Here is a 16,703-nt window from a genome sequence, read left to right on the forward strand (position 1 = left end):
TTTTAGTGTATCTCTTATAATTATATTGGCCAGGTCATCTACTAGAGAGTAAATAGTCGTATAACTTCAGTCTGTGTTTGAGTCTTTTGCTCATAAACTGTATTAATGATAATATACAACTTTCTACCACGATACCCTGTGTTATTCAACTCTCAGACCATCAGTTAATCATTACAGCTGTTGATTAACAATCTGTTTATACCACACCAAGCTGCAATTTTTATTGACGTCATCTATAATCTAATGACGTCACATCACCAGGTCCCGGACGTCACCGGTACACTTTATTTGCATACGCGAAATTATACTTGGCCACGTTTCCCTTTGATTCAAGCCGATATTATTGTGGTAGAAACAGGTCACACGACTCGAAATTAAAAATCGTACTAAAATTTATTAAAATAACTTACTCGTGTGAAATAAATTCCATATCCAACAACCATTCGTTGTGTAACCTCTATTTAATTTACATCCCTGACTGTACCGGTCAACATTAGTACCTGTATTCATGATAATATACAACTTTAATTTACATCCCTGACTGTACCGGTCAACATTAATACCTGTAATAATGATAATATACAACTTAAATTTACATCCCTGACTGTACCGGTCAACATCAGTACCTGTATTAATGATAATATACAACTTTAATTTACATACCTGACTGTACTGGTCAACATCAGTACCTGTATTAATGATAATATACAACTTTAATTTACATCCCTGACTGTACCGGTCAACATAAGTACCTGTATTAATGATAATATACAACTTTAATTTACATCCCTGACTGTACCGGTCAACATTAGTACCTGTATTAATGATAATATACAACTTTAATTTACATCCCTGACTGTACCGGTCAACATTAGTACTTGTATTTATGATATACTATTACTTTAATTTACATCCCTGATTGTACCGTTCAACATTAGTACCTGTATTCATGATATAATACAACTTAAATTTACATCCCTGACCGTACTGGTCAACACCAGTACCTGTATTTATGATAATATAAAACTTTAATTTACATCCCTGACTGTACCAGTCAACATTAGTACCTGTATTAATGATAATATACAACTTTAATTTACATCCTTGACTGTACCGGTCAACATTAGTACTTGTATTTATGATATACTATTACTTTAATTTACATCCTTGATTGTACCGGTCAACATTAGTACCTGTATTCATGATATAATACAACTTAAATTTACATCCCTGACCGTACTGGTCAACACCAGTACCTGTATTTATGATAATATAAAACTTTAATTTACATCCCTGACTGTACCGGTCAACATCAGTACCTGTATTCATGATACAATAAAGCTTTAATTTACATCCCTGACTGTATCGGTCAGTATTAGTACCTGTATTAATGATAATATACAACTTTAATTTACATCCCTGACTGTACCGGTCAACATCAGTACCTGTATTAATAATAATATACAACTTTAATTTACATCCCTGACCGCACCGGTCAACATTAGTACCTGTATTTATGATAATATACAACTTTAATTTACATCCCTGACTGTATCAGTCAACATAAGTACCTGTATTAATAATAATATACAACTTTAATTTACATCCCTGACTGTACCGGTCAACATTAGTACCTGTATTAATGATAAAATACAACTTTAATTTACATCCCTGACTGTAGCGGTCAACATCAGTACCTGTATTAATGATAATATACAACTTTAATTTACATCCCTGACTGTACCGGTCAACATCAGTACCTGTATTAATGATAATATACAACTTTAATTTACATCCCTGACTGTACCGGTCAACATAAGTACCTGTATTAATGATAATATACAACTTTAATTTACATCCCTGACTGTACCGGTCAACATTAGTACCTGTATTAATGATAATATACAACTTTAATTTACATCCCTGACTGTACCGGTCAACATCAGTACCTGTATTAATGATAATATACAACTTTAATTTACATCCCTGACTGTACCGGTCAACATTAGTACCTGTATTAATGATAATATACAACTTTAATTTACATCCCTGACTGTACCGGTCAACATTAGTACCTGTATTAATGATAATATACAACTTTAATTTACATCCCTGACTGTACCGGTCAACATTAGTACCTGTATTTATGATATACTATTACTTTAATATACATCCCTGATTGTACCGGTCAACATTAGTACCTGTATTCATGATATAATACAACTTAAATTTACATCCCTGACCGTACCGGTCAACACCGGTACCTGTATTTATGATAATATAAAAAATTAATTTACATCCCTGACTGTACCGGTCAATATTAGTACCTGTATTAATGATCATATACAACTTTAATTTACATCCCTGACTGCATCGGTCAACATAAGTACATGTATTAATGATAATATACAACTTTAATTTACATCCCTGACTGTACCGGTCAACATTAGTACCTGTATGAATGATAATATACAACTTTAATTTACATCCCTGACTGTACCGGTCAACATAAGTACCTGTATTAATGATAATATATAACTTTAATTTACATCCCTGACTGTACCGGTCAACATTAGTACCTGTATTAATGATAATATACAACTTTAATTTACATCCCTGACTGTACCGGTCAACATCAGTACCTGTATTAATGATAATATACAACTTTAATTTACATCCCTGACTGTACCGGTCAACATCAGTACCTGTATTAATGATAATATACAACTTTAATTTACATCCCTGACTGTACCGGTCAACATAAGTACCTGTATTAATGATAATATACAACTTTAATTTACATCCCTGACTGTACCGGTCAACATTAGTACCTGTATTAATGATAATATACAACTTTAATTTACATCCCTGACTGTAGCGGTCAACATCAGTACCTGTATTAATGATAAAATACAACTTTAATTTACATCCCTGACTGTACCGGTCAACATCAGTACCTGTATTAATGATAATATACAACTTTAATTTACATCCCTGACTGTACCGGTCAACATAAGTACCTGTATTAATGATAATATACAACTTTAATTTACATCCCTGACTGTACCGGTCAACATTAGTACCTGTATTAATGATAATATACAACTTTAATTTACATCCCTGACTGTACCGGTCAACATCAGTACCTGTATTAATGATAATATACAACTTTAATTTACATCCCTGACTGTACCGGTCAACATTAGTACCTGTATTAATGATAATATACAACTTTAATTTACATCCCTGACTGTACCGGTCAACATTAGTACCTGTATTAATGATAATATACAACTTTAATTTACATCCCTGACTGTACCGGTCAACATTAGTACCTGTATTTATGATATACTATTACTTTAATATACATCCCTGATTGTACCGGTCAACATTAGTACCTGTATTCATGATATAATACAACTTAAATTTACATCCCTGACCGTACCGGTCAACACCGGTACCTGTATTTATGATAATATAAAAAATTAATTTACATCCCTGACTGTACCGGTCAACATTAGTACCTGTATTAATGATCATATACAACTTTAATTTACATCCCTGACTGCATCGGTCAACATAAGTACATGTATTAATGATAATATACAACTTTAATTTACATCCCTGACTGTACCGGTCAACATTAGTACCTGTATGAATGATAATATACAACTTTAATTTACATCCCTGACTGTACCGGTCAACATAAGTACCTGTATTAATGATAATATATAACTTTAATTTACATCCCTGACTGTACCGGTCAACATTAGTACCTGTATTAATGATAATATACAACTTTAATTTACATCCCTGACTGTACCGGTCAACATCAGTACCTGTATTAATGATAATATACAACTTTAATTTACATCCCTGACTGTACCGGTCAACATCAGTACCTGTATTAATGATAATATACAACTTTAATTTACATCCCTGACTGTACCGGTCAACATAAGTACCTGTATTAATGATAATATACAACTTTAATTTACATCCCTGACTGTACCGGTCAACATTAGTACCTGTATTAATGATAATATACAACTTTAATTTACATCCCTGACTGTACCGGTCACCATCAGTACCTGTATTAATGATAATATACAACTTTAATTTACATCCCTGACTGTACCGGTCAACATTAGTACCTGTATTAATGATAATATACAACTTTAATTTACATCCCTGACTGTACCGGTCAACATTAGTACCTGTATTAATGATAATATACAACTTTAATTTACATCCCTGACTGTACCGGTCAACATTAGTACCTGTATTTATGATATACTATTACTTTAATATACATCCCTGATTGTACCGGTCAACATTAGTACCTGTATTCATGATATAATACAACTTAAATTTACATCCCTGACCGTACCGGTCAACACCGGTACCTGTATTTATGATAATATAAAAAATTAATTTACATCCCTGACTGTACCGGTCAACATTAGTACCTGTATTAATGATCATATACAACTTTAATTTACATCCCTGACTGCACCGGTCAACATAAGTACATGTATTAATGATAATATACAACTTTAATTTACATCCCTGACTGTACCGGTCAGCATTAGTACCTGTATGAATGATAATATACAACTTTAATTTACATCCCTGACTGTACCGGTCAACATTAGTACCTGTATTAATGATAATATACAACTTTAATTTACATCCCTGACTGTACCGGTCAACATAAGTACCTGTATTAATGATAATATATAACTTTAATTTACATCCCTGACTGTACCGGTCAACATCAGTACCTGTATTAATGATAATATACAACTTTAATTTACATCCCTGACTGTACCGGTCAACATCAGTACCTGTATTAATGATAATATACAACTTTAATTTACATCCCTGACTGTACCAGTCAACATAAGTACCTGTATTAATGATAATATACAACTTTAATTTACATCCCTGACTGTACCGGTCAACATCAGTACCTGTATTAATGATAATATACAACTTTAATTTACATCCCTGACTGTACCGGCCAACATTAATACCTGTAATAATGATAATATACAACTTTAATTTACATCCCTGACTGTACCGGTCAACATTAGTACCTGTATTTATGATAATATACAACTTTAATTTACATCCCTGACTGTACCGGTCAACATAAGTACCTGTATTAATGATAATATATAACTTTAATTTACATCCCTGACTGTACCGGTCAACATTGGTACCTGTATTGATGATAATGTACAACTTTAATTTACATCCCTGACTGTACCGGTCAATATTAGTACCTGTATTCATGATATAATACAACTTTAATTTACATCCCTGACTGTACCGGTCAACATCAGTACCTGTATTTTTGATATACTATAACTTTGATTTACATCCCTGACCGTACTTGTCAACATAAGTACCTGTAATAATAATATAATATAGCTTTAATTTACATTCCTGGCCGTACCCGTCAACATCAGTACCTGTATTAAAGATATAGTACAGCTTTACTTTACATCCCCGACCGTACCGGTCAATATTAGTACCTGTATTTATGATACACTACAACTTTAATTTACATCCCTGACTGTAGCGGTCAACATCAGTACCTGTATTAATGATAATATACAACTTTAATTTACATCCCTGACTGTACCGGTCAACATAAGTACCTGTATTAATGATAATATACAACTTTAATTTACATCCCTGACTGTACCGGTCAACATTAGTACCTGTATTAATGATAATATGCAACTTTAATTTACATCCCTGACTGTACCGGTCAACATTAGTACCTGTATTAATGATAATATACAACTTTAATTTACATCCCTGACTGTACCGGTCAACATCAGTACCTGTATTAATGATAATATACAACTTTAATTTACATCCCTGACTGTACCGGTCAACATTAGTACCTGTATTAATGATAATATACAACTTTAATTTACATCCCTGACTGTACCGGTCAACATTAGTACCTGTATTAATGATAATATGCAACTTTAATTTACATCCCTGACTGTACCGGTCAACATTAGTACCTGTATTTATGATATACTATTACTTTAATATACATCCCTGATTGTACCGGTCAACATTAGTACCTGTATTCATGATATAATACAACTTAAATTTACATCCCTGACCGTACCGGTCAACACCGGTACCTGTATTTATGATAATATAAAAAATTAATTTACATCCCTGACTGTACCGGTCAACATTAATACCTGTATTAATGATCATATACAACTTTAATTTACATCCCTGACTGCATCGGTCAACATAAGTACATGTATTAATGATAATATACAACTTTAATTTACATCCCTGACTGTACCGGTCAACATTAGTACCTGTATGAATGATAATATACAACTTTAATTTACATCCCTGACTGTACCGGTCAACATAAGTACCTGTATTAATGATAATATATAACTTTAATTTACATCCCTGACTGTACCGGTCAACATTAGTACCTGTATTAATGATAATATACAACTTTAATTTACATCCCTGACTGTACCGGTCAACATCAGTACCTGTATTAATGATAATATACAACTTTAATTTACATCCCTGACTGTACCGGTCAACATCAGTACCTGTATTAATGATAATATACAACTTTAATTTACATCCCTGACTGTACCGGTCAACATAAGTACCTGTATTAATGATAATATACAACTTTAATTTACATCCCTGACTGTACCGGTCAACATTAGTACCTGTATTAATGATAATATACAACTTTAATTTACATCCCTGACTGTACCGGTCACCATCAGTACCTGTATTAATGATAATATACAACTTTAATTTACATCCCTGACTGTACCGGTCAACATTAGTACCTGTATTAATGATAATATACAACTTTAATTTACATCCCTGACTGTACCGGTCAACATTAGTACCTGTATTAATGATAATATACAACTTTAATTTACATCCCTGACTGTACCGGTCAACATTAGTACCTGTATTTATGATATACTATTACTTTAATATACATCCCTGATTGTACCGGTCAACATTAGTACCTGTATTCATGATATAATACAACTTAAATTTACATCCCTGACCGTACCGGTCAACACCGGTACCTGTATTTATGATAATATAAAAAATTAATTTACATCCCTGACTGTACCGGTCAACATTAGTACCTGTATTAATGATCATATACAACTTTAATTTACATCCCTGACTGCACCGGTCAACATAAGTACATGTATTAATGATAATATACAACTTTAATTTACATCCCTGACTGTACCGGTCAGCATTAGTACCTGTATGAATGATAATATACAACTTTAATTTACATCCCTGACTGTACCGGTCAACATTAGTACCTGTATGAATGATAATATACAACTTTAATTTACATCCCTGACTGTACCGGTCAACATAAGTACCTGTATTAATGATAATATATAACTTTAATTTACATCCCTGACTGTACCGGTCAACATCAGTACCTGTATTAATGATAATATACAACTTTAATTTACATCCCTGACTGTACCGGTCAACATCAGTACCTGTATTAATGATAATATACAACTTTAATTTACATCCCTGACTGTACCAGTCAACATAAGTACCTGTATTAATGATAATATACAACTTTAATTTACATCCCTGACTGTACCGGTCAACATCAGTACCTGTATTAATGATAATATACAACTTTAATTTACATCCCTGACTGTACCGGCCAACATTAATACCTGTAATAATGATAATATACAACTTTAATTTACATCCCTGACTGTACCGGTCAACATTAGTACCTGTATTTATGATAATATACAACTTTAATTTACATCTCTGACTGTACCGGTCAACATAAGTACCTGTATTAATGATAATATATAACTTTAATTTACATCCCTGACTGTACCGGTCAACATTGGTACCTGTATTGATGATAATGTACAACTTTAATTTACATCCCTGACTGTACCGGTCAATATTAGTACCTGTATTCATGATATAATACAACTTTAATTTACATCCCTGACTGTACCGGTCAACATCAGTACCTGTATTTTTGATATACTATAACTTTGATTTACATCCCTGACCGTACTTGTCAACATAAGTACCTGTAATAATAATATAATATAGCTTTAATTTACATTCCTGGCCGTACCCGTCAACATCAGTACCTGTATTAAAGATATAGTACAGCTTTACTTTACATCCCCGACCGTACCGGTCAATATTAGTACCTGTATTTATGATACACTACAACTTTAATTTACATCCCTGACTGTAGCGGTCAACATCAGTACCTGTATTAATGATAATATACAACTTTAATTTACATCCCTGACTGTACCGGTCAACATAAGTACCTGTATTAATGATAATATACAACTTTAATTTACATCCCTGACTGTACCGGTCAACATTAGTACCTGTATTAATGATAATATGCAACTTTAATTTACATCCCTGACTGTACCGGTCAACATTAGTACCTGTATTTATGATATACTATTACTTTAATATGCATCCCTGATTGTACCGGTCAACATTAGTACCTGTATTCATGATATAATACAACTTAAATTTACATCCCTGACCGTACCGGTCAACACCGGTACCTGTATTTATGATAATATAAAAAATTAATTTACATCCCTGACTGTACCGGTCAACATTAATACCTGTATTAATGATCATATACAACTTTAATTTACATCCCTGACTGCACCGGTCAACATAAGTACATGTATTAATGATAATATACAACTTTAATTTACATCCCTGACTGTACCGGTCAACATTAGTACCTGTATGAATGATAATATACAATTTTAATTTACATCCCTGACTGTACCGGTCAACATTAGTACCTGTATGAATGATAATATACAACTTTAATTTACATCCCTGACTGTACCGGTCAACATAAGTACCTGTATTAATGATAATATATAACTTTAATTTACATCCCTGACTGTACCGGTCAACATTAGTACCTGTATTAATGATAATATACAACTTTAATTTACATCCCTGACTGTACCGGTCAACATCAGTACCTGTATTAATGATAATATACAACTTTAATTTACATCCCTGACTGTACCGGCCAACATTAATACCTGTAATAATGATAATATACAACTTTAATTTACATCCCTGACTGTACCGGTCAACATTAGTACCTGTATTTATGATAATATACAACTTTAATTTACATCTCTGACTGTACCGGTCAACATAAGTACCTGTATTAATGATAATATATAACTTTAATTTACATCCCTGACTGTACCGGTCAACATTGGTACCTGTATTGATGATAATGTACAACTTTAATTTACATCCCTGACTGTACCGGTCAATATTAGTACCTGTATTCATGATATAATACAACTTTAATATACATCCCTGACTGTACCGGTCAACATCAGTACCTGTATTTTTGATATACTATAACTTTGATTTACATCCCTGACCGTACTTGTCAACATAAGTACCTGTAATAATAATATAATATAGCTTTAATTTACATTCCTGGCCGTACCCGTCAACATCAGTACCTGTATTAAAGATATAGTACAGCTTTACTTTACATCCCCGACCGTACCGGTCAATATTAGTACCTGTATTTAAGATACACTACAACTTTAATTTACATCCCTGACCGTACCGGTCAGCATTAGTACCTGTATTCATGATATAATACAACTTAAATTTACATCCCTGACCGTACCGGTCGACACCAGTACCTGTATTTATGATAATATAAAACTTTAATTTACATCCCTGACTGTACCGGTCAACATAAGTACCTGTATTAATGATAATATACAATGTACAACTTTAATTTACATCCCTGACTGTACCGGTCAACATCAGTACTTGTATTGATGATATAATACAACTTTTATTTACATCCCTGACCGTACCGGTTATGTTTTTCGTAGTGTACATTATACAACGATTGATATCATAACAAGTATGTTATCATTCATTATTTGTACAATTATAGTGCTTGATTACACAAGTCAATCATGATTAGCAGTTGTCAATGGTTATTTTGAAACTTCAGTTACCATTTCTTTATTGAAATCTTGATATTCAAAGCTTTCTTGATGATAGACAGTTTGAACTATACAGTATCTTTACAAGCATTACAACAACAACGAACGCGCCGCAGTACAGTTGGGGACTTCCTGTATAGACAGAGACGTGTACAGACGCGGATGTACGCTGACAGGCCCCGATGCCTGAATGTCTACCTAGTTTACATTGTAAGTCTTCAAAGAAATAGAAAACATTATGCGTATGTATATACTGCATGTTACATTTATGATTTTGTTTAACTTTTTATGTTATTATGTGTCGTTGATTAACTCTGCAAGTCACCATAGCTCACCCAATGTTTATATATATATATATACATAGCCCGAGTTTTCTCTGGCCCTGTCACCATGTCTGGTGTAGGGCCAGAGCGCACTACTATATGAAAACGTGGAATTATCCGACACCGTTTGGTGTCGCTAAGAATTTGATGCAAAAACAATAAAATCGGGTGTGACATAACACCTACCTTACATATATGGATAAATGAGATATTTATGTACCCCAAAACACCCATTTAGTCCCATCTAGGTGTTTTATTCCGTCCGTACAGGCCCTCGCTTTACGCTAGTCAAAATTTCATACTGTTGACCCGCCATTTTGTAAGTGACAGTACGACTAACCACCCAAATCGGAACGCAATGGACCGATAAGACCACATATCATTTATTGTGTTTTTCTTCTTACAAAGTTTAAATTATGAAAACTAAGTTGATTATTTCCCAAAAGATATTATATTCCATCAAAAAAATCATTATTTATAAATTATAAGCGGTAAAATATATAAAAATAAATGTTGTATTTTTTTTTCTTTTCGCTCCATCGCGCACAGATTAGGGTAATTAGGCGGACCGCGACCTACATAGTTAGCAATATGGCGTCGAGTCAAGTATGAAATTTTGACTAGTGTAAAGTGAGGGTCTATACGGACGGAATAAAACACCTAGATGAGACTAAATGGGTGTTTTGGGGTACATAAATATCTCATTTATCCATATATGTAAGGTAGGTGTTATGTCACACCCGATTTTATTGTTTTTGCATCAAATTCTTAGCGACACCAAACGGTGTCGGATAATTCCACGTTTTCATATAGTAGTGCGCTCTGGCCCTACACCAGACATGGTGACAGGGCCAGAGAAAACTCGGGCTAATATATACACTGTATCATATTGTATAGCAGTGATTTGGCTGTGTAAATGCATTTGATAATGGTTAGTTACGCCAGTGAGGGGTCGCATGTACATGGTCGGATCACGGCTATGAATGGCATGTTTACAGAATCATACGTCAAATCAAATTTTAATATGTCGAATAATGAATTTAATCTAAATGTTGTTAAAGTATTGCTATTGATATCGATGGATATTGAACAAAACCTTGGTCCTCATCATGTCGATATAGCAAATTTAAATGTCAGATCCCTTCGTAATAAGACTGATATTACATGTATTGAATCAGAATTAAATTCCTTGATATTTGATGCTTAACAGAAACCCACCTGACCGACAGAATCTCAGATGAAGACATTAATATGATATCTTATGAATGCTATCGTAAAGACAGAACAACTGGTTATGGTGGTGGTCTAGCAGTTTACTGCAAAAATACAGTAAAAACATTAAGGAGAGTAGATCTGGAAAATGTTGATATTGAAATACTTTGGCTTGAGGTAATGGTTGAGTGTCATAATTTTTTATTAGGATGTATTTATAGGCCAGAATCAGCAATAGATTACTGGAATAAACTTGATGATAACCTACATGTAACTACAGTAACTGATACCAATCTAGATATTCTCATCACTGGTGATATTAATATTGATATGCTGACTATACAGCCAAACTCACACCTCTCTCGAACAAAATTTAATTTAAAAAGTATAGTTAAACAACCAACAAGAATTACTGAGAATACTTCAACATCTATTGATGTAGTCTTTACAAACAACTGCAATATAATTAAAAATACATCTGTAGGAACTCCTTTTTGCAGTGACCATTCTCCAATTCTTATACAGTTAGCATATACTGCTTATAAATACACATCCTACAACAAAACTATTTGGCTTTATGATGAGGCTGACTATAACTCTATGAATAACAAAATAAACACTATTGACTGGCTCTCTCTCTCCAATAGTCTTAGTGTTAATGATTTTAACCAATATATAACTGAAACTATACTTCAAACAGCAAATAACTTCATACCTAGGAAAACTATACTTGTGCGACCAAGAGACAAAAACTGGATGACCAACTCAATTAGGCTTGAAATGAGAATAAGAAATAGGAAACATACAAAAGCTAAAACTTCCAGTAACCCCCAGCATTGGCATGAATATAGGCAGGCTAGAAATCATGTTATTGATCTTATTCGCAAAGCTAAGCTTAATTACTTTGAAAAATTACAATCCTCTCTTGTTAACTAATCACTACCCCCAAATAAATGGTAGAAAATAGCTCGAACTGTCACTGGCATTAATAATAAACACACACAAATACCTCCTCTCTCATCCGCTGACCAAACTGTTCACCATCCAACTCAGAAAGCAGAAATACTAAATGATTACTTCACTTCCATAGCTACATCTTCTGTAAATCTACCTAACCCACATACTTTCGAAAATGATAATCTTCAACCACAATCTACACTTGATAATATTCATGTAACACAACAGGATGCATATGATCAATTAAGTATACTTAATGATTATAAACCATCTGGCCCTGATGGAATCTTACCCAAAGTTGTAAAAAATCTGAAATCAAGCCTAGTCTTACCATTATATTTACTTATTAATAAAACGTTACAGGAAGGATCAATACCTGATAATTGGAAAATGTCTAATGTTAATGCTATTTATAAGGGTAATGGCTCTCAGAATGAAGTAAATAAGTATAGACCTATATCTATTACAAGTTGCTTTAGCAAAATATCTGAAAAAATCTTATTTAAATACCTATATAACTTTGTTAAACAGCATAACATTATTTCTGAACACCAATCTGGATTTACACCCCGAGACCCTACTGTAAACCAATTACTATCAATATATCATCTCATTACTTGTAATCTAGATGTTCGAAATGAACTGCAATTTATATTCTGTGATATCAGTAAGGCATTTGACCGTGTTTGGCATGAGGGATTAATCTACAAGCTTAATAAATGTGGGATTACAGGAAACTTGTTAGTATGGTTTAGGAACTTTTTAAAAGATAGAAAGCAAAGAGTCATTACTGAGGGCCATTACTCATCTTTCAAATCAGTTAAAGCAGGTGTCCCTCATGGATCAGTATTGGGCCCATTTCTTTTTCTTATATATATATTAATGATATAGTAAAAGATATATCCAATTACATGAAATTATTTGCTGATGATACATCTTTATTCTCTATTATTGACACCTATAATAGGATAACTGCACAGGAATCATTAAGTCTCGATTTACAAAATATTAACGTATGGGCCCAGAAGTGGGATGTTAAATTCAATCAAACTAAAACAAAATCAGTCCTCTTCTCAAGAAAAAGAAATAAATTACCCCTAACCCTCAAGTTTGATAATATTGAAATAATGACATGTGACTCACACACTCACTTAGGAGTTACCTTACCTGCTGATTGTACATGGAACGAACATATTCAAAACATACATGATAAAGCCTATAAGAGACTTAATATTCTGAAATATCTTAAACACAAAGTTGACAGAAAATTTCTTATTGCTATTTTTATATCTTTTATTAGACCAATACTTGAATATGCAGATGTAATGTCGGATAATTGTTCATAACAAGCCAAAAAAGAATTTATACAAATTGAGGCTGGAAGAATCATTACTGGACTTCGAAAGGGTACACCACATAATGTAATCTATCAAGAATTGGGATGGGAAAAGCTTGAGAATAGACGTAAAAAACATAAACTTCTTCTTATGTACAAGATATTACATCAAAGTACGCCTACCTACCTATCTGATATTATCAGCAATTTTAGAAATAATATTGATGAACATAATTATCCTCTCAGAACCACTCGGACTTTCAACCCTCCACTATGCCACAGTGAAAATTATTATAATAGCTACTTTCCGTCTATGTTCCGTGAATTTAATGATCTTAGTATTGAAATCCTTAATGCACCCTCCATTAGAGTATTTGAAAAGATGATAGCTAACAACAGTCTAGATAATAATACTACTTCAGCTATCTTCAAAAATCATGTTACTAGACATGATAACATAATTTTATGTCAGTTAAGGAATGGTGCAAACCAGTTAAACTATGATCTATCTAAAGATCATCTAAATGATTCCCCTGACTGCAGTTGTGGCATTGGGTTAGAAAAATCATACCATTTCTTCTTCTTATGTCCACAGTATAACATACATAGGGACACTCTTAGGGAAACCCTACATATACAACAATACTTTAATAATAATATTTTACCAAATGGATCAGATGATCTTAATGATTAGGAAAATACTCACATCCTAGAAAATGTAATTAAATATGTAGATAACACAAGGACACTCTGAATGCTGAAAATATACCTATACAAATATAGATTCACTATCTATGATCATAAATAAGTACATGGAATACATTAATTGAATTAAGGCATACATGTGTATATGTAATCACTATGTCTGTCCATCCTTATAACTGTCTATCAATCTATGTAATGATTCGCATTGAACATGCATACCTTGATGCTGCTAATATACATGATTAATGTCGCTATGTTAATAATGTACCGGTGACAAGTATTTCTTATTGCGTAAAATAGCAAATATACACTTATTGAGAATATTAATAACAGCATACATGTATTCTGTTATTATGATCATATACATATAATCATCATTCACTAGTAAATTAATATCATAACAAAGTGCCAGGTAACATATATATATACACATATACATATCACTATGAATCTGTGCAAACTATCTCTTACTTTATAATTTAATAATCATATAATATGTATATAAATATTCAATTACGGACGCTGTCACTGTGTTTGTGTGTTAATTATTTTTTGCTTTCTATAGTAGTCACTGTACATCTATTAAGTAATATTATCAACATACACACACTTACAAATGTATATATATATAATATATCTATAAACAAAAGTGAATAATGTCAATGTGATTGTAACCCTCATAACTAAGCATCATTATATTTAGTACATGCCTTACAGAGTAAAGTTGGGTGAGATGTGGTGACTTGATAGTTATGTATGATTGATTTATCTCCTTACTAAGAACAATCTCAATTGATAATCTTATTTGATTTGGGCTTAATCAGAATTAGACAATTGTATGTTTAATTTTAAATTCTTATATGGTACCAGTTTATATGCAGTAGGGAGATGCGTGTTTGGTCAACACATGAGTAGAAGACTACTGGTATTTACCAAATGGACATTATAGTCTGAAACTCTGTTTTTGATCAGGCACTTGTCTCTTTCCTGCGTAGTAAACGAGTTCTAATACATATTTAACAATGATTTGAAAATTATTACAAGAAAATATTAATATTAAAAGAAAATATTAAAGAAAATGCATAAAATTATCATTATATATTATTCACAAATACTCTTTCTATATATATATACTGTAATTTCGATTCTTGACTAATAACCAGATACTAATTATTTGAAATAAATGTAATATGTTATAGAGAGAACTTTAATATAGGCTTAGCCTGATGTTCAATCCATTTGATTCCCAATAAAATATGTTGAAATGAAATACTTTTGGGTGACGACAAGGAATATTTGAATGGTTGACATCATGTGTTTGAGAAATATCCTATTTCTTTCTTCATAGGAGTATAGACGCTAACCCTTCTGGATCACCTGGTCATATTCTCCCTATACTTTTAGCAAGGGTCTCTTTCTCGTCTTTCGTCTTTTTCGTTAGTTGTCTTCGTTTTTCTCGATTTTGAATTAGATTTATGTAGCAATAACATTATGAACTCTTCCATTTTGTGATATGACGTCAGACGTGTTTGATGTTTGCTTACCGTGTTCCCGCTACTGTGTCCTATTTCTTATTCTGAGAATGTGGCTTATTCTGGACTTAGCCTACATCATAAGACACTTACACTCCCTGAACATCTCGCTTTTTTCAATGTGACTTAAAACGGATTTGACCTAAATCAAAAGACGTGTACCCTCCCGAACACCGCGCCTTATTTGGAGAAATTGACTTAACCCGGAATTAACCTAAATTATAAGACACTCACCCTCCCTGAATATCTCGCCTTATTTTCAGAATGTGATTTAACCTATACTTAACCTACATTATAAGACGCTCTCCTTCCCTGAGAACCACGCATTATTTTGAGAATGTGACATAAACCGGATTTGACCTAGATTATAAAACGACTACCCTCCCTGAACACCCCGCCTTATTTTCAATGTGACTTAACCTGCTCTTAACCTAATTTATAAGACACTTTCCCTCCAAGAACACCTCGCCTTATTTTGTGAATGTGACTTAACCTTGACAATAGGACGCATTTTGGAATAGAACAACAACTTAGTTTTAATATCTTTATTTCTGTTTTTGCA

This window comes from Pecten maximus, chromosome 18 (genome assembly GCF_902652985.1).
Source record: "Pecten maximus chromosome 18, xPecMax1.1, whole genome shotgun sequence".
Taxonomy (NCBI): Eukaryota; Metazoa; Mollusca; class Bivalvia; order Pectinida; family Pectinidae; genus Pecten; species Pecten maximus.